We start from the raw sequence: 22042 nt of genomic DNA, 5'->3' as shown, positions 1-22042 counted from the left end.
GAAAGATAGCTAAGCGGGTGCAAAGCACACAACGCGTCATATGGTGTTTCGCGCGTCTGGCGAATGCATTTGCACCAATGCGAACACACGGCGTGGCGGCACCGTCTCTCGTAACTGGCAGCTGGGAGCTTACATTGCAAATACTGCATAATAGCCGGCTCCACGGCGTCTGTGTTGGAACGCTGCTCTGCTAATATTCACCACAATGCAGCGCAATGCAGAGTCGGGGCTGCTGCCTAACGAAGGATGCTCGCGCTGTAACAAATGACACGCCAGCGATCCTGTTCATTAGACATGGAGACAGCTACAAGGGTGCTTCTTGCACGGGGGGTCGAGCGCGGGCTGTGGTGGATGGAAGTGATTTGTTTTCTAAATCCATTAAAAGGGAGATAACCATAATGCACAGCGTAGCGGTTGCAGCCACGCTTCCATGACGAATGATCATTGTCTTGGCATAGTTATTAGTAGAACTTAAATCATTATAATGCAACAACAAGCAAAGCTCGTCATTTGGGGTTGTGGCAGCAGGAAAATGGATCACACTCAGCAGACACTGCTACCAACTACCAGGCGCCTCCATCAACTACTAGGCGTCTCCATCAACTACTAGGCGCCTCCATCGTAGCAGTATTGGACTATTTTGAAGATGTTAAAGGGAATATGCACGATGAAGACATTTTAGTAGAATTTAAAATTTATTTTACTTAATATTTGGCAAGTTCTCGGACGAGGAGAAGGATTGAAAGCCACTGCATAGTAACATGTGAGAAATCATGCAAATTTCCTGATAGAATTGCACCTCTCTTTAGTGCGCACCATCCCAACCGTAGATGGGATTAGTTTTAGTTTGCAGAGTCAATATACAATTTCTACTCGTTTGGTCTCCCAGGTGTCTCAGGAGTCCAAGTTTTTTTTTGCGTAAAGTCCTGATTAAAAGTGTATATTAAATAAAGGTAAGGATGTGTTTAAAAACCGGGTTCTAGTGCAATTTTAAATAGCATTGGTTAAAAATAAATTGCAATGGTTTTGCAGCTTTCTCACTACTCTTTTGAAAAAAACAAAGACGTTGGCTTAGACTTGTTATAATTAGATCTCAAAAGCATCTCTAGATCAATCCGATGTTAAAAATATTACCACTTCCTCTCATCGTAACTGTGCTTAATATAGCATTCACTTCACGATTCTTCGAAATATTTATTTCTGTAAAACAATTGGTTGTTATTTCGAAACACAAAAACACTCATAAATATGAGTGAGTATTCCCATGAATAATAAAATCTTTTTGTTATGTATGTTGCCCCAAAGATTATCGAAAGACGCACCAAACTGTGGCATCACACCCGTCCCCAGAGTTGAAACACAAAAAGAAAAGAAAACATGGTTCTGATAAAAAAAATACCTACCCACGGTGCCCATCAATGCCCTGAAGGTGGGTTCGGATTCTGGTTTTAAAAAAGAATTACGAGCGGATAGAATCAATCAAGGGCCAGAGCAATGAGAGTAACTTATGTTTAGAGAATTCGTTAGAATTTGGAAGGATGTGCCTGAAGCAGTTTTTTAGAGGAAGTGTTCCTTCTTTATCCTCGTTCACGTGCTTTCCGTTATTTATTTTTCCAATGATTTTCATTACGTAAATGGAATCAGGAAAATGTTATTTATTTCTGCAATCGGGCATCGGTGTGCTTGCTATGTTAATGCCTTCGACGTGGCTTAGATCGAGGTCAGTCAGTCTAGAATTGCTTGCTGTTCTCTCGCTGTGGCAAGCATCGCAATTGGCATGCGCCTCCACCATTCATTGTTTGCTGATGATGTCCTTGCTGGAAGCACACGAGCAAACAAGTAGCATCTGACCTCTGGAAAAGTTTATCTCTACTGTTGCTCCGGATAAGTCAATTCAACTTGTACACCCACAAAGACACACACACAGACTCAAACGTACAAAGTGCCCATTTTGCTATGGCGTTTGTGACTTCAGTGGCGACAGTCAGCAGATATCATCATGAAATGGAAAATGTATCACAATATCGCAGCGGTCGCTCATCCCATTGAATGTGAATGTGTGGCACGATAGTATCTTATCCTGGCGGCGCTCATCATCAGCGCTCGGTCGTGGTTGCGCTAGATGGATGTTTCATGTTTTTATTTGAAGCGTATGATAAGCCATCAAGAAGATGAGCGTCCGTTCGTTCCAACACGTGTGTGGAATGCTCAAATAAAATGTGTATTACTAACGAAAATATCCCTGGCATGACGGCATAAATCATGCTACATAGGGAATAGAGAAAAGAAATAATAATACGCAAGCATGATATGTCATTTGCTATTCCCGTAAGCGTCGTGAGCCGCATGTAAAGCGTCAAATTCAATATTCATAATGAAACATCCAAAGAATTCTACGAACGTAAATAAGGCTTCCGCAAGCTAAGACGATACCCGTTGATTGGATTGAAATGAAAAACAGGTAAAAACTATTTTTGCCAGAATATTTGCAAACGCGGTCAACGGAATTCCAGCTACGCTCCTAGCTTTTATGATACTCCACCTGTTTTCCACCAGCATATTTACATTTAACCATTCCATTAGAGGTTGCACTGCATGCCTAGACCTATGACAATTCCTTTCTCCGTACACATATCCCCAATGCAATACATTACAGAGTTTGCAAGAAGCACAGCATGTTTTTATCTCCGATGCTTTTCGTTACCCTTTTTCACGGGAAGCGTGGGTCGTTCTTGGTAAAATTCCTTCAGTGAAATAAATTGCTTAAGCATGGTTTTGAGTACTTTCGGTTTCAAGCATGCTTATGATCTGGATGTCGACAGTAGGTGTACTTGAACGATTATTGTAGGTTTTACGTCGGTTTTTTGTAGTAGTTTGATATCGTTAACTTAGTAGCAGCAACTAGAGCATTTAAAAAACATAACCACTCGCTATAAAAAAGTACAATAGAAACACAAAAAATGTCTGGCAAAAATTATAGGGAAGTTCGAAACCGTATGCAGCACCAGCACAAATTATACGCCAACATCTGGTGCAAGGTTGTGCAACAAAAGTACATTACTAGTTTATGATGTCGAAGCTAGAAGAACAGGAAAAAAAACAAACCTACACACAGAGCGCAAGAATCGAGGTGTACCATTTTTCATTTCGTTGGTTTTCATTCAGCCAGCCATCTCTTTGTATTGCCCGCCATTCGTTGATCGTTCGTTGATGAGAAACAGGGGAAAAGAAAACATATACGCTCGGCAGGAAAAAGGATGCCTTTTGTATGCACGTGGAGTACAAGTGCATAACAGTTAAAGGAGCGAGTGGAGAAAACCCCACGTATGGTAAATCTTCAATGGAATACGAAAATCGTCTCTTGAAAGGATGACCTATCCCTTCCGTAGCTGCTTAGCATAGACTCCAGTAATATCGTTTGCAGCCGGTTGGTTTCAACCATTCGATGGCTTTATCTTGCAAGAATAGTCAAAGTGTGGTATGCGTCGTGAGGAAGTCGTCCGGGAAGTAAACACAAAACTCGATAAAAAGCTTAAGCTTTTGACGAAGCTCTAAGCGGTATGAAACCTCGCACCAGATATCGCACAGTACTGTGACGTTTGGCAACAGACTGGAGAAGGAAAAAAAGCACGGTTTCGCCACATAGGATTTTGTAAGAGTGGATAAATATGTTGCAAACTTCGGGACACCCTATCCGCAACATGGCGTGCTTTATGCTGCTGCAAGTTTTATCTGTTCTTCTGTTCTGTTGTCTCTCATTTCCCGATCCTCTGATCCTTGCAGTTGCTTGCGTTGCAGTGCTGCGCGGAAAACAAATACGTCCCAAACGAGAGTAGGAAATGCATGGGAACGGGCGCCAAGATCCGGATAGGAAGAGCGACCTGAAGCGCACACAGTCGCGTGGAGGGAAACAATGGCAACGACAAATGTCAGCTGAGTCACGCGATGGTAGCAAAAACAATCCGGGGAAAAGGGGTTTGCGGTGAAACGCGTGTGTGCCAGAGGCTGCTCTCGAGGTTTTGAGAGCTTCCGTCTTTCCGTTTGGTGCTTCTGCTGACTCATTGATTGTTGCTGACAACCTTTCCTCCTGCTGGTTGCATCTCGCCCGTCGTGCGCCACCCCAGGGAAACGCGACCCGTTTGAAGCAACACTCGGTGGAAATGGAAAACCTTTTATGTTGGCAAGAGCGCTTTACATCCAGAGCGGTTCTGCATGGTACGTCGCCTTGGTTTGGGCCGTGCGAAGTGGGAAGTCAAGAGCACCTGCCCGGAGACCCGGAGACCCGCAGACTACAGTGATCGAGCAAACGAATTCACAAAACAACGGCATTGTCAGGACCACACTCTGCTGTAACAGGAATGTTAAAGCAACAAATCGAGAGAATAGAACTCTTTACATCGAGAGGGTCAGAGTGTAGTGTGCTGCAGAAGAAAGAAAACATATGACTACAAGGGCCGCCCTTCTGGAGTGCGCCCGTTGTCATCCGCACGACGAGATGATGCATAAACATATTGAAACATTTGCCGTGCCAAGAGTTCAAGAGGACGCCCGATTCCACTTCAAGCACTAATTGCCATCGATATCAGGCAGAAGTGCTTCTCCGGAACGGTGGCGATTGTGTTTTTATCGTTACCGATCAAGTGGCATTAGCTGTACTTAAGCATACCTTGACGAAGCGCTACGGAACCGGTGCCGGAACTGAGGTTAAATGCAGGGCGAGCTATAAACGAGTGGCACAAATCACGATCCAGAGTGTCCGTTGGGATGGGAGGATCATGTAAGCTAAGTACGACAATTACATTGTACAGTCTAAGTAGACACACACACACACTCACACATTGTTGTCTAATCCGGTGCATAATCCCGTTTCGAGATACTCTCTAGTCTAATGACGCTCCAATGGCAACCCTTCAAATAACAAAACTCTCTAAAACCCCGTCGATGTCTTGATGACGGGTAAAACGGATTGCGCGCGACGGATTTGAATAAATCCCGTGAAGTGCTTTGCTACAAAACATCATAATCAAACGCCGGTACCTTCCTATTCGTTTGCCCGAACCAAGGCGCGCCGTTGTCTGCTAACAGCATTAGCACGAAGCCACTTCGCCCAGACCTGATGGCACACGCAGAACGTTTCACCCGTTTTCACGCCCCATTCCGACTTCGGGGCAGATCAACGGTTTCTTGGCAGCGTAATGAACGAACGACGGCATTAATCTCGACACTGTCTAATCAATTCATTGCCGCGTTAATTTACAACCATGTGAAAAGACATTAGTATGCGCGTTCGGTACCAACAAACAGTATTAGACAGTGTGTGGTGGCAGAGAGCGCCTAAGCCCTTCGCCCACCGACATTCGGCTAAATGGTGGCTGTAGGTGAACCGTTCACCTAACGTTCAAGCAGTGAGCCGAGACACGTCTACCTAGCCGAAGGAGCGAATACCCTACTCGCCGGCGTTTGTGCGACACAGGGCGTCTGCGGTATCACGTGTTACGGCGGCAGGCGAACATTGTGAATACGAATCAGAAGCGAACATGTACGGCTTACAATTCGGTGATCTTATCAAAATCATTGCTGATAGGACTGTTTTCCATAAATGAACCAGCGTTGGAGCTGTTGTCTTTCGGTAGGATAATAGAATAGATTTCTGCGAATCCTTTCAGGAAAATACAATTTGTCTGTTTACGTGTCAAACCTGATCGTCGTTTGATGCTCCAGTGCTGTTCGCACGATTTTCCGAACTTCACCCACGGTTTATGCTCATTGGTGTTAAATTACCTGAAAATAGAAAGAAAAACAAGGATGCTATAAAAACAGTGTCATTCTTGATTGGCCCTAATATCCCTCCCTGCTATAATATGATTAATGAGGTAATTAAAATCACCGAATGCTGACGACAAGAGCAAGACTGTGTTTTTCAACTCTGAGACAAACAACAATCATCGATGTTTTATAAATGGGGAAAAATGCACAATGGACATAACCGCTTGGAGAATGCAAGTAGAGATAGTATCATACACAGCTGGTAACGTCAAACAACTATATCATTCTAGACTGAAAAAATCGATTTAAGGGATTGCAAAGCAGCAATAAATTCTACACCAAATGTTCCGATTATGTACAATATCATGGTATCCACTTTACCGGCTATTTCCGCAGCTAGGAAGTTAATTGATCTTCCCATCATGCTGCCTTCCTCTCGTCCGACAACATTGCTATCGTTATCAACGATCGAAGATGAGAAAATTCCTACACACGAAGCCACTTCAGCTTGTATTGCAGCGTATTTATGACCCGTCTGGAGCGAATCGCGGCAAAACAGGCCACAGACGAGCAAAGTAAACATCATAAAGAGTAAGATGCTCTTGCAACTAACGCAGTTGGTCAATCTGTTTACTGTCTACTCTCGCACCACCGGTCCACCACCGACAGGCACACATTCTTGAACGCTGGGTTAAACTGTTTCACCGAGGGCGTGTTATAGAGAGATGGCAACGCGTCCGAATGATGTAATCCATGTCGTACATGTGGTCGATTCTTTGCCTCCACTATTTGGCCCTATCTGCAGCACATAAAGAAAAAGCGAAGAAACGTATACTCACGCAATGAATGACGAAACGGCGTGGTCCGTCGTCTGCAAGAACTGCCAGTAAATATAGTGCCAAAACATTCAGCATCATCAGTCCCATCCTTTCATCGGTCCCAGCTGGCCCAAGTCAATTAAATCGCCAATAAAACTTGGCTTCTTATTCTTTGGCTCGACTTGGCCGGAAACATCGTGCCCCGTTCTGCACGCAGCTTCAGTTGTGTGCAGAGAAAAGGTCATGCAACTTCCTGAACAGTTGCTACCGCTCGGAATCGTATAGCCATCGTGTGTGTTTGTTATTGCTAGCATCGCTCGAACTTATGCCGCTCGTTTTGGAAGGCATAAGCTAATTAATGAATTGTTGCCCATCGAACGGATTGTGGCCGTTTCGTGGACGGCCGTGAGGGCGAAGTGGTGGTTTGTGGTTTGTGCCGAACGTTTCGGAATTTCATGAATGAGCACCGTAAACAGCTGTGGTTAATAAGATACAGCAGGGCCACTTATCGAGAAGACAGATATGTGTAGTGTGATTAAATGGTTTTGAGGATACAAATACTTCTAATCTGTTTAGCTATGTTTGTTGAGCCTGCTACAACTTATATTTTTGGCATATGTGGAATTGATTTAATTAACGAATTCAAATCCCATTACTACACTCATTTAATCGCCGATACGAATATGCTATTTTGTTACTGCTCTTTAAACCACTCATATCCGGCTCAGGGTCTATACGGTACAATAAATGTCAATAATGTGCACTCGAAAACGTTCGCTTTATGCAACCGAAAACTCAACACACACACACGTGCATTTTTATGCCTTTCTCGCACGCGTCTGCACTCGCAATCAAAGGCGAGACGGCGATGAAACTCGAGCCGCCTTTTCGACAGACAACTGATGACACCGCGATGGTCCCGCACCGTCCGTCCGGAAAGAATGCACGCACCAGAAAATGTGCAGAGACAAACAGTTTGTTTACGTTCGCAAACCAACGGTGGGAAACCGATCATATGGTAGACACAGCACAGGCTTGAAAGCCGCGCCACTGGTGGGATTTGGTGGGTTTGACCCTTTCGGGTGATGTCATCATACGCAGCAAGCCGATCCCCTACGCATTAGCGAAGGTCTGCTTGAAAACCGTCGGGCACGCGTGTGTGTTTGCTGGCTGCGTTCACGTAATAACGAGATTATGTTGTCTTCCTCATCCGAATCCGGCTGTTCTATTGGTGGCGTTTAAATTCTCGAAACGTTTCGAACCGCTTCGCAATCGTCCGCAATTGAATGGAACCGATATTTGGAACGGTGCCGTGAACTGATCGAACATGTTTTGAACGGATTGAATATGGGTTTGGGACGAAAAGTACGGGGGAACAAGATATGAGATACGTGCACAACAACTACTGTTAGGGAGGAATTTAAAGACCGCTCGGAAAGCCGAAAGCTACGAAAGAGTCATTTGGGTTAAATTTATGCTGCGTACATGCGTGGGAAGCATAAACGGTTGGTTTCGATGTCGGGCTCGTTTTTTTTTATGTTCACTCTACCCTTGAGCTCAGCCGTGGTACCGTTGCTGGAGGTGTGAAATAAAACTATTATCTGTTCGCGGGCCGCATACAGCTCGACGCGACGCAACCCCTTTGAAGTCACGTCCGGAAAGTGTGTAGTATTTTGTTCATTAAACATTTGGGCTTGAAACGTACGCTTTACTATCTTGCGGGATTGTATCCTAAACAGCAGAACAGCTCTCAATTTCTTCGTTTGACGACGATTGCCAGGCTACGAATACTTTAGAAACCAATCGAGGGAGTTAGGAGTCTCGCAAGTCAAGAAAAGGAAGAAAAAAAACGCAACCAAGAAACAACAAAGCTCGTCCCACCGATTGGACCCGTCAACAATTCTTTGTTGGAATACTTAATGTGCCAAAACAAATGCTCCAAACAAAACGCGCCCCAAAAAACAGCGGAGCAGTGCCGTGACAATGTACCATTAGTTATTAGAGTTTCGCTGGTTGTGGGGTCGGTTTTTGAGAAACATTTCCGATAATGATCTAGCGAAAACAAAGCTAGTGCTACTCGCATTTGGTTTCAACCGGTCGTCGCGTAGTAACGTACGGCAAGCCAAACAAGGAAGAAAGGTGCTTAACGTACTGTTATTGTTGTTGTTGTGGTAAAACTCCCCAGGTTGGGTGAGACTGGGGAAGCTTCTATCCCGGTTGGTTGTAGCGAACCTCAAACCATGGACCCGCCGGAGCGCAAGCAAGTACAATTGAAATGTTGCGAAATCTGGTTGACAAAGTTAAGCCTTGCCTTACTGAAGGTACTTAGCGTGCTGCCTCTTCTGCCTGGACGACGTTTGCAGAGTCCAGCCGCACCAGCGATGGCTGGTGTTTGCACTTAGACTTTGTTAGAAAGTCATAAAAACTTGTAAAACAGCCCGTTTAACCATTATCTCGTTGTTGGTCGGCGAAGCTGCACCAGCTTCGCCTGATCGGACCTTAATTTAATCAACTTTACTTGCCATCCTGCCGGTCCTTCCTAAGGGTGGTTACGCACGGCTTCGGTTGGCTACGTTGCGTAAAAGGTACCTCACTTCGAAGCTCTGCACCCGGTTGGCAAACTTTCGGCAAAGCTGTTGTACCCGTGGCTTCAAATAAACCGAACCCGTAAGAAGGAGAAGCAGCAGCGCCTACCAATGGTCCCCTAGTCAACACCCAGCTGAATGAGGCTATTTCGAATGAGTTTCGAGCCCTCATGCAGTACGGCAAGCACGTTGCTATTTATACTGGGCTGCAAGGATATTAGGCTACTTCTCTAGGTGGTGAGCATTATGAGCCATTTTTACCACAGCTCACGAGTGATTTTCCCATTTTGTTTCTTCATTATCGTCGACGAGAAAACAGACTCCGAGAGGCTAGCTTAATTGCAGGCTGACTGCTCTTTCTCGGAAGGTTTTGGTTCGGCAGGGAACGGCAGGCACGAAGTTCACGGGTTCATAAGCCAAACTTTTCCATTTTCATATCGTAATCAGTGTTAATTATACCTCCAGCTTCACGTTCTGGGCCTGTAAACCACCCGTTTTACACTCATAAAAACGAGTAAATAGCATACTGTTTCCTGTGCGGCGATGGGGAACCCTCTCGAGAGTTTACACCGTGGCGATAAGCAATGAACTTTGAAGTGTAGCCTCTGTTGGGTATGGTTTTCGTATTTGAAATTCATCAATGGTTTTATATTTAGGTCAGCAAAACCGAACCCAAAAAACCATTAGCTGAATCCAAGCGGAATCGCATTTTTTGTTCTCAAGTGCGAAAAAGAATGAATTCGTAACACAGATCATTGGGGGAGATCCAGGCTGGGCTGAAACAAACAGCAACAAGAACACAAATCGCACCATGCACACCAGAGTGGAATTTTTATTCTACAACTCCCGCTGGGAGAAGTTTGTTTCGCTGTAATGGCGAGAAAACGGGCCAAATTTGCATATCTTCCCGTTTTTCAACTCGTTAAGCTGAAAAGTATGCGCTCCCGGCGCGCGACATGACCTACCTACCTACCTATCATACCTACCACGAATCGTGCCATTGCCAAAAAAAGTATGCTTTTACTGCTCGAGAGTAGAGCTTTGTTTACTTTCGCCTTGGTGTCTTGCCTGAGTACGACTGAGTTTTGGAATCTTTCTCTTTTCTTTTCTGTTGCTGTTTACATCAGCAACTGTTACCAAACACGCCTGATGGCACATTTCCTTTACACCCAATTTTTCACCCTGAAAGTTCGCTTCCTTCTGCAGCAGAAAGAAGCAAAGCCAAAAAAGTTTGAAGCAAATTACACCCGTCTGAAATGATGGTTCAAGAAGAGGTGAGAAACAATACTGGGCTTTGGAATCTGGAAAACTTGGCAACAAAAAATCCCCGTACCCGGACGGGCGGGGCTAGCGCGTAAGATAGCATCGTATGAATGCAAGATGTCTTAAGCTGGATCAAAACGAGGACAGTTGGAAAAGACCTCGTTTTTACTTGGCAGACCTTTGCAAGCAGAGCCGAGAATAAAACATTTCGAAGCTCGAAGCACGGAGCAGGAACCGAGTGGCATAATTAGAAAACTTTTTGCTCTTCCCATTCGGGTGTGCTGTTTTGAACAGGTTTTATTCGACTGTAGTTCCACGCGACGCTGCCGGCCCGAACATCCAAAGTGGCCGAAGGAAGTGTCAGAATGTTAGGACGCAACCGAACAACAATACCATTGACGATTCACCCACTGACTCGTGCTCGTTTCCAAAGCCATTTCAAACCAAACCGCATTACTCATCCTTCCGGCCATGAGTACCACATTCTGCCCATTGCGAAGGTGTGGTGGCTGATTGTGGGTCGTTCTTCGTTAGTCTTTCCATCCTGACGCGGACGTGACGGCGGGAGAACAGCTTCCGAGATGGAAAACACAACGAGCTGCCAAACTGCACAACTACTCTATTCGGCCGACCGAGTTTGAGCTTTGGCTGTAGAGGCAGAGCAGTAAATGCTCCGAACCGAAACACGTAAGCGTTCTGTTCTTGGTTCTTCCTACAACTACACTCCTTTCCGATCGGATGCTGCGGAAAGTGCATCGGGTAAGCGGGATGATCTTTAAATTTGATTATTTTATTACGCAGCTACCGATGGGAAGGTAACCTAGCAGCTAAGGTTGCATTAACGGCATCCTCCATTCAAGTACCTACTCCTCCGTCGGTCGACCCAGGAGAAAAAGGGTCTTCTGGTTTGGTCGTTTTTTGGTGTATTTCGCCACACACAAAAAGGTCGCCATCCGCAGTAGAGAGCGAGATGGCGACATCGAAAAACAAACCCTATGTTTGAACGGATCGTCGAAACTAGGGCAGGTTGAGCAGGGATAAAAAGGATGTTAGGTTGTAAATTTGGCACTTTATCCACTCATGCGAGGTACTGGAAGGTGTGTACGCAGTGCCGACGTCGGCAAGTCAGGACGCGCAGTACTCACGTCGACACACGATGCGTCTTCCAGGCGTAAGGCTGGAAGGAAAAGCGGGTAGGACCGACGAAAAAGTTTCAAAATTAATCATTCAGTTAAATCGTGCCTGGTGCGCCACGAGCTAGGTGCTAAAGATGGAGCACGTTCTTCGCAAGCGAGGACATTAAGCGGTGGAAAATATACGGTCCCATTTCAGCCATCTGTCTTGCACTTCGGAGCGATCGTGGCGGTGGGACGCAAAATCAAGAAACGCCTGAATTGGGGACGCCAGGACACAAGGTGGGATGTATCCTACCGGGACATTCGTGCACTGGGGCATAACAATAAAAGATCGTTTGCGGGATGCGCTCGGCGTGAATGGGCGAGTGTGTGCAGGTGACGGTGCCTCGGATAAAAGACAGCAAACCTTCCGCAACATCGTTTTACTGCATGAATACATGGAGTGTAGATAAGCACAGCTTGAGCGAACATGTGCACGGCCATAAATATTGGATGAGCCCCGTCGAATGGTGACATTTTTCGTGCAAGTTATAGCGTAGCGGCAAGATTGCAGGTTCCACCACGAAAGAAGTAAAAAACGGACCGACTACGACGAGGAAACGAAAGATAACATTTATTTCCAGGAATAATGCAACTCACGAGAAGCCAAAAGAACTGTTTATATGCTAATATGTCACATACGGAAAAGGACGATCAAACCAATCTCAATTCCAACTCGGAAACGAAAGTGAGAAAATGATTTGCAGACGAGACACAATCAATGCTTTTTAGCTCCAAAATACTACGCACATCGGGAGAAAGGATATGGTCATCAGAAGCGTTGAGCACCAATGTTCAAAGCATAAAACTGTTTATGACAATTTGATTCATCAAAACGAAGACACTGATTCTGCTGTCTCCGAAAAAAGCACACACACACACAAGAATCGCCTCCAAATCTACATCCGAAATCAGGATTTGGGCTAAGCCCGGAACGAACCGGATCGCTGCAGAAGATGGCACCGGGAAAGCCTTGCGAATCGTTAACATTCATCAGCAGAACCTTGTCAAAAATCCTACGTTGACAAACACTTTAAAGACACATCATCATCATCGTCTTCCAACCCTCGTAACAAGGCCGGCCAAATCCATGCTTCAATCATCCGATCCGGCCCAACGTTTCGGTGCCGCAGACCTACGCTCCACCCAGAGCTAACGCCAAATCAGCCATCCAACCGGAAGGGAAAACACGATCCCATCCGCACGAACCGAAGCAGGCTCATAATTATTTTGATTGTCCATATACGTTCCGGATTGTTCCCGTGCTGTAATCCTTGTTTACCGCCCGCCAAAAACCCACCTTTGACGGGAGACGGAAGCTCTCTCTCTCTAAGGAGCTTGAGGCGTGTGTATCCTTTGGTGTTCGCGGTAAAACAGTACCGGGGAGTCTCTCAGCTGCGACTTAGGCCCGGTTCGCTGATGGGCCGGGATCGGTTCGCCCTAAAGTTCACTCGGGTGTAGAACACAGCTCACTGGACTAAGATGCCTCCAACGGGGTAGAATCAACATCACCCATTACACCCCATTGGCAAAATCTGTTCGATCCCTTTTTGCATGAAGAAATAGCGGATGTTTCGGTGCCCGAGCCCGATCCTGGCAGCACCAGACAGCAGCAACACAGGGAACCAAGCACAGTCGTTAAGCTTATTTAAAATCGCCTGCCAAGGGATTCCACGTCACTGTGTGTGGGAAGCGAATCCTTCGAAGAAATGAAGGTTTATTTATTTTCGAGGCACGGGCCGGAAAAAAAAGCCTCCATCGAAAATCTTTTCCCAATTTTTGTCCCTTTTGCGTGTATTTTCGCAACTTTGCGCCGGCAACCCTCGCCGGAACCTCGGTAAAGAAAAGCAAGGACAATTCCTTACGAAAGCTGTGCAAAATTTTCGACTTAAAATCACAAAATCGAAACCCCTGGAAGGGATGTTCGGGAAAAAGATGGAATCTATAATCCAGCGCTCGATAAAAATCGGTGCCAGGGTAGAACGATGTGGTGAACAGAAAAAAATCCATTCTGTGGTATTTGTTTTGCCATATTCACCACCTTATTGTTACCCCCAGCATAACAACAGGGGATGAAAGTTTAACGTGTTAAAGCATATTTCGAGAAAGTTTACTCATGAAGGGAAAATATCCTTAAAAAAACAAATTGCTTTAAATATCATCATTTAAAAAGCTAATTCAACTCTCTTTTGTAGGGTCCGGTGCGAAGGAAGCTTCTCATAAGCAGAGTGATTCCCGCTGGTGATGCATTCTTGCTTGAATTTCCTTTCAATTTTGGCTATGCTCTAAACGACGCTAGTGCTCCGTTGAAAGTACTGGATGATATCTTCTTATTCACCAAGAGAAAAATAGAAAACTAATACATTTTTCACATCTATCTTCCTCCCGAATATTCGTATTTCGGTCCAACCAACGGGTTTGCCTTGCTGAACTACATTCTAACATACGACCATAGAACTCTCTCTCTCTCTCTGTTGGGGAAAAAAATCAAGAACGTTCCTCCGTTCGACAATGAGCCATTTTTTATTTGGACAGTATATGTATTTCCGCCACATTCGTGAACAAATTTATGTGTCTGTACCATGGCTCCAGAAGTGTACCGAGCTACGAAAGCTAGGCAGGAAGTTCTTCGTGTTGTCAGCAAGGATTTGGGACCCAACTTTCTTCGCAGATAGTCTAAGGTGCTCTCGGTCGGGACATGGTGTGCAAGACGGATATAAATTCCTCTCCATTGCGGAGATTGTGTTTGAACGAGTAGAAAGAAGAGGATGGTAAAATAATTCAATAAAACCTAATTTATACATGTCGCATTTTTTTGTTTTCGTGCGCTCTTGCAGGTACGAGACGGTTTGCTTAATATATTCCCCTGGGATACTTTGTTTTGAAAACATACATAAGTGTTTCACAATAAAATAACAGAAAAACAACCCAGTATATTATCATCTTGGGTTTTGTAGAACATCTCGTTTCGAGCAGGTTTTAATGGGGGCACGCCGACAAGTGAAGTAAATTGTATCCAGTAGTAGCGTTCCTGCCTGGCAAACCGCTATTAAGTCTCGGTAATACTCTCGTCTTTATTGCATTCTATAAAATGAAAAATCCTATTCGTCGAAAACTCCATCGGTCTACGAAATTCATCACCGCAGACGGTTGCCCGATAGACCCCTCGTTGGACGGAAGCGTCTAGGGAAGGACATTGCATAGCGATGCAATTTCGCCCGTGCAATGAAACTAACTCTCATTGCTTTTTTAGTTCCGTTGCCACTTCGTTGCATTTCTTCATCAATCTCCGACCGTTGATAGATTACTGTCCCTCGGGGGATGTTTTGTCTGGTGCCAATTTCGCTCGTCAGCCGGCCGGTCGGAAAGGTGGACCATTCCTGGCCGTTCTCGGCACCGGGAGTCGGGATGCACAATGTCCTATAATCCCCTGTGCGGTCGGATGCTCGGAAAAATTGTACAGCGAATGACCACCACAAAAGGAAGCTCAATTCGTCATCGTGATGGTTTATGGATCTCGCAGAAAAGTTGGACATGGACACTTTATGGTGTATAAGAATGAGGCGTTGCATTACGCTCTCGCCGCTAGTTGTCGTGGAGAAAAGTTTTGCAGGTCTCTTGTAACTTGGCAAAATTCGTTTAGAAGTGGATGCGCATCATCACGAAATGGAATAGTTTCTTCGGCATGGCAACGGTAGATCTAGGACTTTTCATATGAAAACAGAAGGTGAAAGTGGTATCCATGGAAAGGCGAGTAATACGTGTGAAAGGATAAATTTAACAGTCGACGTACCGCAGTACGGCATTAAAAGCTCCAGTTTTATCTGACCAACATGCCAAACTGTACTGGGTTGTGGCTCGAAAAAGTGCTTCTTCCTAGTAATGCACAAAAATGCGAAACAAATTTCTATATGACAAAACCCACACAACAATCCCTTTCAACGTATAAACGACCAGATGCAACAAACGCGTTTGCGGCAGTAACCAATTCCGGTGCGAGCAGCTGCCGTCTATAGCTTCACACTTTCGTAGGAAAATTGGCGCAGAAGAGAAATGGCAAGTGCACACCGCAACTCGCGACAAGGACTTTAGAGGAAAATTGGTCATTTCTTGGCACCGTTTGGTAGGAAAGTGATAATTCGATGGTGAGTGTAATGTGGTCTGCAAATTAATTGGCACCCACAGCCTCTAATTGGCAGTTTACACCGGTGTACCGGATGTGGGAAATTGTATCCCTGGCGAGAACGGAATCGCTACAACAGCGTCGGCGTGTTGCGTATACCCGAGGACTCTCGCTTTTATCGCTGAAGGATGGTTGGTGAGGTGGTAAATTGAGCGTGAACGGCACACTAATAGGACTCGAGCATGGTGTACTTAGCGGAATCTATGAGTAGTGAAACGAAAATAAAAATATTTTATGCTCCACTTTTCTGCTTTTCCTGAAGTGAAATTAAAGCACATTATGCTCTTGTCCGATCGCGTCCAAGTAACTAAGATAATCATCGGTTTATCATGACTCAATTTTACGTTCTCTGAGTACGGACAAAGTGTTTCTCCCCCGTTACGAGCAACGCAGATGTGGCTAGCCCAAGCTCAAAATATGCTCACGTAATTAAGATTAATTTCAAACATCGGCCGATAGAGGCAGCCCATCACTTAATGCTAATGGACAAACTTTGAGGCACCATTTTAAACGCCGACGATGGCGATGAGGATGCAGCAAGACGTAAGATTCTGACACCTGCGACAGCTCGACAGGCGGGTCTCAAGATAAGAATGCCCTCAGGTGTCGGAACCGAACCGTTAATCAGAGCCAGCACTTTGAGGTAACACTGTTTGTGTGTGCGCACGATGGCCACCGGAGAGTTAGTGGTTGGACTACTAACCTGTCACGTAATCGGAAGCGCTACTTAAACTACAACCCCATCATGACGCAAGGCAGCATAACTTGTTTACATGACAATAACCGGATACGACTCGGCAAAAGCGGCCCGCTTCAAAGCGTTGCCGGAGGCTGCTATCCTTTGCCTCATCATCAACATCAGCAGTGTATCAGCGTTGTCGACGTTCGGTACCGGAATCTATACCACCTTCCCTGGCAACGCTTAACACCGTGTCGAGTCCAGAGGGTTCATTTTTTTTTTTTGTGTGTTGAGGCGTTTACCTTTTAGCATCTCTCGCCAGATAAACAGAGGCGCTCGAAAGCTTTCCTGTTAAGACATTTAGTGTCTTAATTATGGTCCCCGAAATACCCGCACACCGGGTGCATTCTCTCTCTCACACACACACGAACACAGATACCACCACAGCGATAGTGGGTAGAGTTTTTAAGGGAAAACCGCAACCACACACCAAGAATGTTTCGCAGGAAGACTGTGGCGAAGGATGTGAAGGGAGCGAGTCGAGATAACACCGAGGGCAGACGTTTACTACGGGTGGATGCACAGGACGTAGAAGTCATTGCTGCTTCCTTTGAAGTACCCGGTGGCTCGGTTTCTGCGAAGATAATGATGATACCGACGGAGCCATCCTGCCCCCGATTGGTACCGCGAAAAACGATTTGCTCTCTTACCGCCAGGATGTAGTGTATTGGCCATAATTTCTACTCTCTTCATGGCTCCCTCCATCCTCAGGTCGTTAAAACCTTGCTAAATTCCCACCGGTGGTTACAAGCAATTGCCAGCGACATCAAACGCCGACTGAGCCTGTGCCGGTCTTAGCACCATCACCACCGCCGTCACCATCATCATCATCATCATTTTCGTGTCCGTTAAATGTAACAATTTATGAACTTATGAACTTCACTGGAAGCGGCATCGTGTCTTTCACGGCGCAGCACCTTCTCCAGTATCTCTAGCCTTGCTTTCGCTTTCTTACCTATTCTTTGTTCACCTTGTCTAACTTTCTTTGCGGCACAGAATATCCCAGAACGTACGGCCGGGCGGTATTCACGTCGGAGCCTTAGCACGAGAAAATGTATCATTATAATCGTACGGGAAGTATGGTATTATGGAAGCGATTTATGTGCCCAATTCCTTGATGCACGACTTCTTCGTGTCGCTGTTGGTTTTTATGTGTAGGTGAGACAATAATCACTAAAGAGGATTAGGAAACGCCTAGATCACATCGCTCGGTGTGTGTGAACGAACGATCAAAACTTTCTAAACGAGTTATATTCCAAGATAAAACGCTTGGTTCTTCAAAAAATTTTGAGAAGGTTTCACTATTATGTGAACTATATTCTATTTCTGTACAAGTACTGTTTATTTACTCGCATCGAAGTTAGAATACTATCACTTCCAGATGTTCTTCAGGCTGATAAATGAAATGAAATGATAGCACATTTCCGAACGGAACGCGAAGGACAAAGGGAAAATCGATAAAAAAACTTTTCCAATAATTTTGCCTGTTTATTTCGCATATTCCCTCCCTCCAACAGATAAGAACTTTTCTCTTCGTATCATCTCAACCTTATGGTCTACTTATCCGCTATCAGAAAAGCAATGCGAGTAGAGTAGTACTAAAGTAAAGTAACTTCTTCCATTGCGAGAGTATAAAGGCACATAGCAAAACAACAACACCATTGTTATGAGCACAATCCTCCTCTCCCCCTCCGATCAAAGACGATTCCACCCTAACTGGCCCCAAAAATGGCTACCGAGCGAAAACCCCAAACAGTAGGCATATTTTCTTTCCCACAAAGTGATGATACGCTAACGCAATCGAAGCTCACCAAAAATGGCCCTTAGCATATTTGTTCTCTGCCTGCTGTTGCCTCACCACAGCTCCGTGTGCCCTTTGCACTGCTGCGTTATCATGCGAATTTTACGGCCGAAAGCAACCGGTGGTAATAGGGATCGGCCTCGTTTTCAGTCACCCATAAAATCAAACTCAACTTTTACGCTGCGCAATTTAGATCGGCAATTTGATCAAGGTGCCGAAGACAGCATCAGCTCAATCGTAAGCAGGCAAGTAAGTCAGCGAGCTTCGTGAGTCAAGCTACGCATCAAGCTCGATGGACAGATATTTAAGGTATGCGGCGAAGGTATCGAGAAAAATGTACACCCGGACAGCAACTTTTGATATCGTGTCACACACACACACACACACACAGCACACGGATGACTACTGTCGGTTCCGGTGGGATTCATTGTGGTTATCGAGCAATTGAGCTGACGGTTGGCGTAATTTAAATCGATTCGTGTCCCTGAACAGAGGCAAACATTTGTCACGAAATTCAATAGCAGCGCCGAGTTCTCATTTAAAACTCTCAATTACTGTTGGTTACCAACAAAAAATAAATAAACGAATGCTGGTTGTTCCCAAGATTATTGCAAATTTACAACCATCCCACCACTACCAGCCGTTCGTCTTCATTGGACTTTCGTGATTGATAGTAAATTGACCGAATTTTCTCACAAAAAAATGCTGGACATAATGAAGCGAAAGATTCAATTTTCTAATTCCGTCGCACCGATGATTGTGCCAGCAGCTGAAGTATCGTCAGCAAATGAGTATCATCTCGACACTGTCACCACCGTCGGTGTCTGGCAGGTCTTTGCTTCTAATTCCGTGCTGCGGAGCGAGTGTACAGATTATCCTAAGGATTATCATGCCCTGACAAACCAACGTTCACAGCAGCAACATGAACGCAACCTTCTTGGAGATGCCATTGCCAACCGAAGGAACGCTACTCGCCGGAAACGAGACCTGGAAGGAAACCGGAAGGGAGAATGGCGGGACGGTTTATTTGGTGGCTAACCAACGCCATCAGCACCACGAGAGCGGACTGTCGCAACGACTTATCCGTGCAATGACCATGAGCTTCTCACACCACAATCGGTACGACGGCAACCGGGACAGTGTCATCTTCGTCAGCGAGCTCCAAGTGCAGGGAACGGAAACGGATATTTCTTGGTTCCTGTTCGGATTCGTAATCGAGGTGATCTTAATTTTATCACCAAGATATCTCCGAAGCCGGTGTGTCTCCATTAAATCCACTGTCTCGTCCAGACCTACCCCCGAAGACGGTCCTGCCTTCGTTTCAGCGCCCCAGCACTTCGAGACCTCCTCCGTCGGAACGGAACACCCGATCATAGCACGTTCTTTCGCTTCCTTCGCTTCACTTGCGAGGTTGATTGCAATTTTGCGTCGATACAAACGTAATAAAATTCAATTCCATTTCCTTATCTAGTAAAAAGAGAAGGCCGAAGTTGAAGCTAAGACGTGCGAAAAAAAAAACGAACGGATATAGGGTATACAAACGAGGCAAAACCTTAGAGCGACACATCTGACCAAGGATGGGGAAAAAATCTTCTGCTAAAAGTAATCATTTTCATTCGATCCCGTGGGATTCGAACTACTTTTCAATCTGGTTAATTTAAAATTGGAAAAAAAGTGTAATGTTCCACTTTGGTAGAAATAGATCGTCTCCTTCATTGTCATACGTATGATGTACATCGCATTGATAATCCTAAGTATTGAACTGGTTTCACTCAGCTAAACAACAGATATGCTTCACCAAGACTTTACATTGCGCCTTTTAAATGAAATAAAATTGTACCAGCTGTGTTCACAAAAACCGACCATCTAAGCAACTCCCTGTGATTGATGGACTTAATTGAAATTTGCGAAGACTTTCCCACGAACCCTGACAGACGACTTTGGCACTCTCGCTCCCATGTCGAGCATGACTGTTTGATTTGTCGTGCTCTGTTTGCACGATATTTCCTGCCGTAAAGCAATACCTGACAAAGTTCAGAAGCTCTTATCACCATACATCACAGAGCGGAGCGACATATTTTGCCGATGTCATACCGACTATTCGACTGCTCGTTATGCACTCACATCCTACATCATAAGATGGGGCCGGAGTTTCTTTGAATTCTGGCCGATGGAAGAAAGACATGACATCAGTGAAATGTGCCCCAACCAACCAGTCGCCCGGGAAACGAATCGGATCCAGCCGAGCGTACCCGGTTGTGTGGAGTCACGGTAAGAGGAGGATGACTTTCGCAATCGTCCTTGTCGAAACCGGAAACGTAGAGGACCATCCTTCCTTCCTATTATTTCAATCCAGCTGCGAATCCTGCCTTCGTCATAATTTAATTTAAGTTAATATCATCGTTCAAGAGGATTTCTCGTCACGCCGTGCGTGGTGCGTGTGGCAGCTGAATGTATGCTGGACGGTATCCATCATATTCACCACGAGCAGCACCATTAATTTTCCTTCGCATTTTTCATCCACAGATCCGACTATTTCATCCAGCGCTAGTCAACCGGTGATGACGGTACTGTGCGACAACTTCTTGCAATGCCTAAGCCGGCGAAACAAGCGAACGTTGCGTAGTTAGAAAAGCGAGACCATCTGCCAGATAAAGCAGTGAATAGTAATCTCATTACCTCCTCGGATTTGTTCTACGCAATGCGCAGTGAAGAATCTAATACCAATTTTATTCAATTGCTGGCTCCTACCTGTACTGCCAGCTTTAACCACGCTTTCGTTCGTACGGATTCGTGTTTTCGTGTGGAATAAGCACCATTGTCGGTCGATACGCCACTCTTTGCTGCAACAGCTTCACAAGTCAGTCAGCAAAAGGCTGCCTTCGTAGCCTGACAGACAGCACGGTTCTCTCCCCGTGTAGGATGTAGGAAACCCTTATCGAAATGTAAATTCCATCATCGACATCATTTCGTGCAGGACACATCTGTGGTAACGGCAATGGTAAATACAGCTTTTGGATCCACGTTAAACTCCGTTCATCGCATACGATACTGAAAATCGTCAGCTTCGAGGCACAAGAACATTGCCAGGTGTTTTCTCAAAATATTCGTAGTAAACTAACAATTTTTACAAAATACTTCATTTAATCTGCGGAATCGTTCGTGAAAAAAAAGTTGTAATAATTCATCATTTACGGCACCAATAAGTAAGCTATAACATCTCTTCACCATCAACGAAAACTCAATTGAAACTTTGCTTCATGTTGCGAAACTCACTTTGCCCACAAATGAAGCGAACGTAATTCGAGCGAGCAACAAACTCTTGATTCTTGTCCATTGTCAAATAAAAAAACACAAAATACTGGTTTATAAATTCATCCCAACAGTACTAGATAGTCGTAAAGAGCTTAGCAAGTCGCCAAAATCCAACAGAAAGTTTTAAGTGATTTCTCAAACTTCGCTCTCATTCGCTGGCAAACGATGGGATTGAACAAGTTCATCCTTTTCCCGTGCCTCAAGTGTGTATGTGTGTGTGAGAGAGACAGAGAGAAAGAGAGAGGACGCGCTGGGAAAACTAAACAAAACTTTTTGCCCATCTTCGAAGGTATCGAGCCAGCTGTCCAGTTGACAGACAGCTTCAACCACCGTTTGCTTGCATTGCAGGAAGAAATTCTTCTCTTCATCAGAGTATCGCCATCGCCATCGCTTGCGT

At 45.2% G+C, this 22042-nt stretch overlaps 1 protein-coding gene across 6 annotated transcripts in view; it reads right to left on the bottom strand.

The window, feature by feature from the left end:
* The window catches only part of LOC118507154 (low-density lipoprotein receptor-related protein 1), a 78260-nt gene that overhangs the window by 33978 nt on the left and 22240 nt on the right, over positions 1–22042 (bottom strand). The window lies entirely within an intron of this gene.

Source organism: Anopheles stephensi, chromosome 2 (assembly GCF_013141755.1).
Source record: "Anopheles stephensi strain Indian chromosome 2, UCI_ANSTEP_V1.0, whole genome shotgun sequence".
NCBI lineage: Eukaryota > Metazoa > Arthropoda > Insecta > Diptera > Culicidae > Anopheles > Anopheles stephensi.
This window is presented reverse-complemented; position numbering and strand designations above follow the sequence as displayed.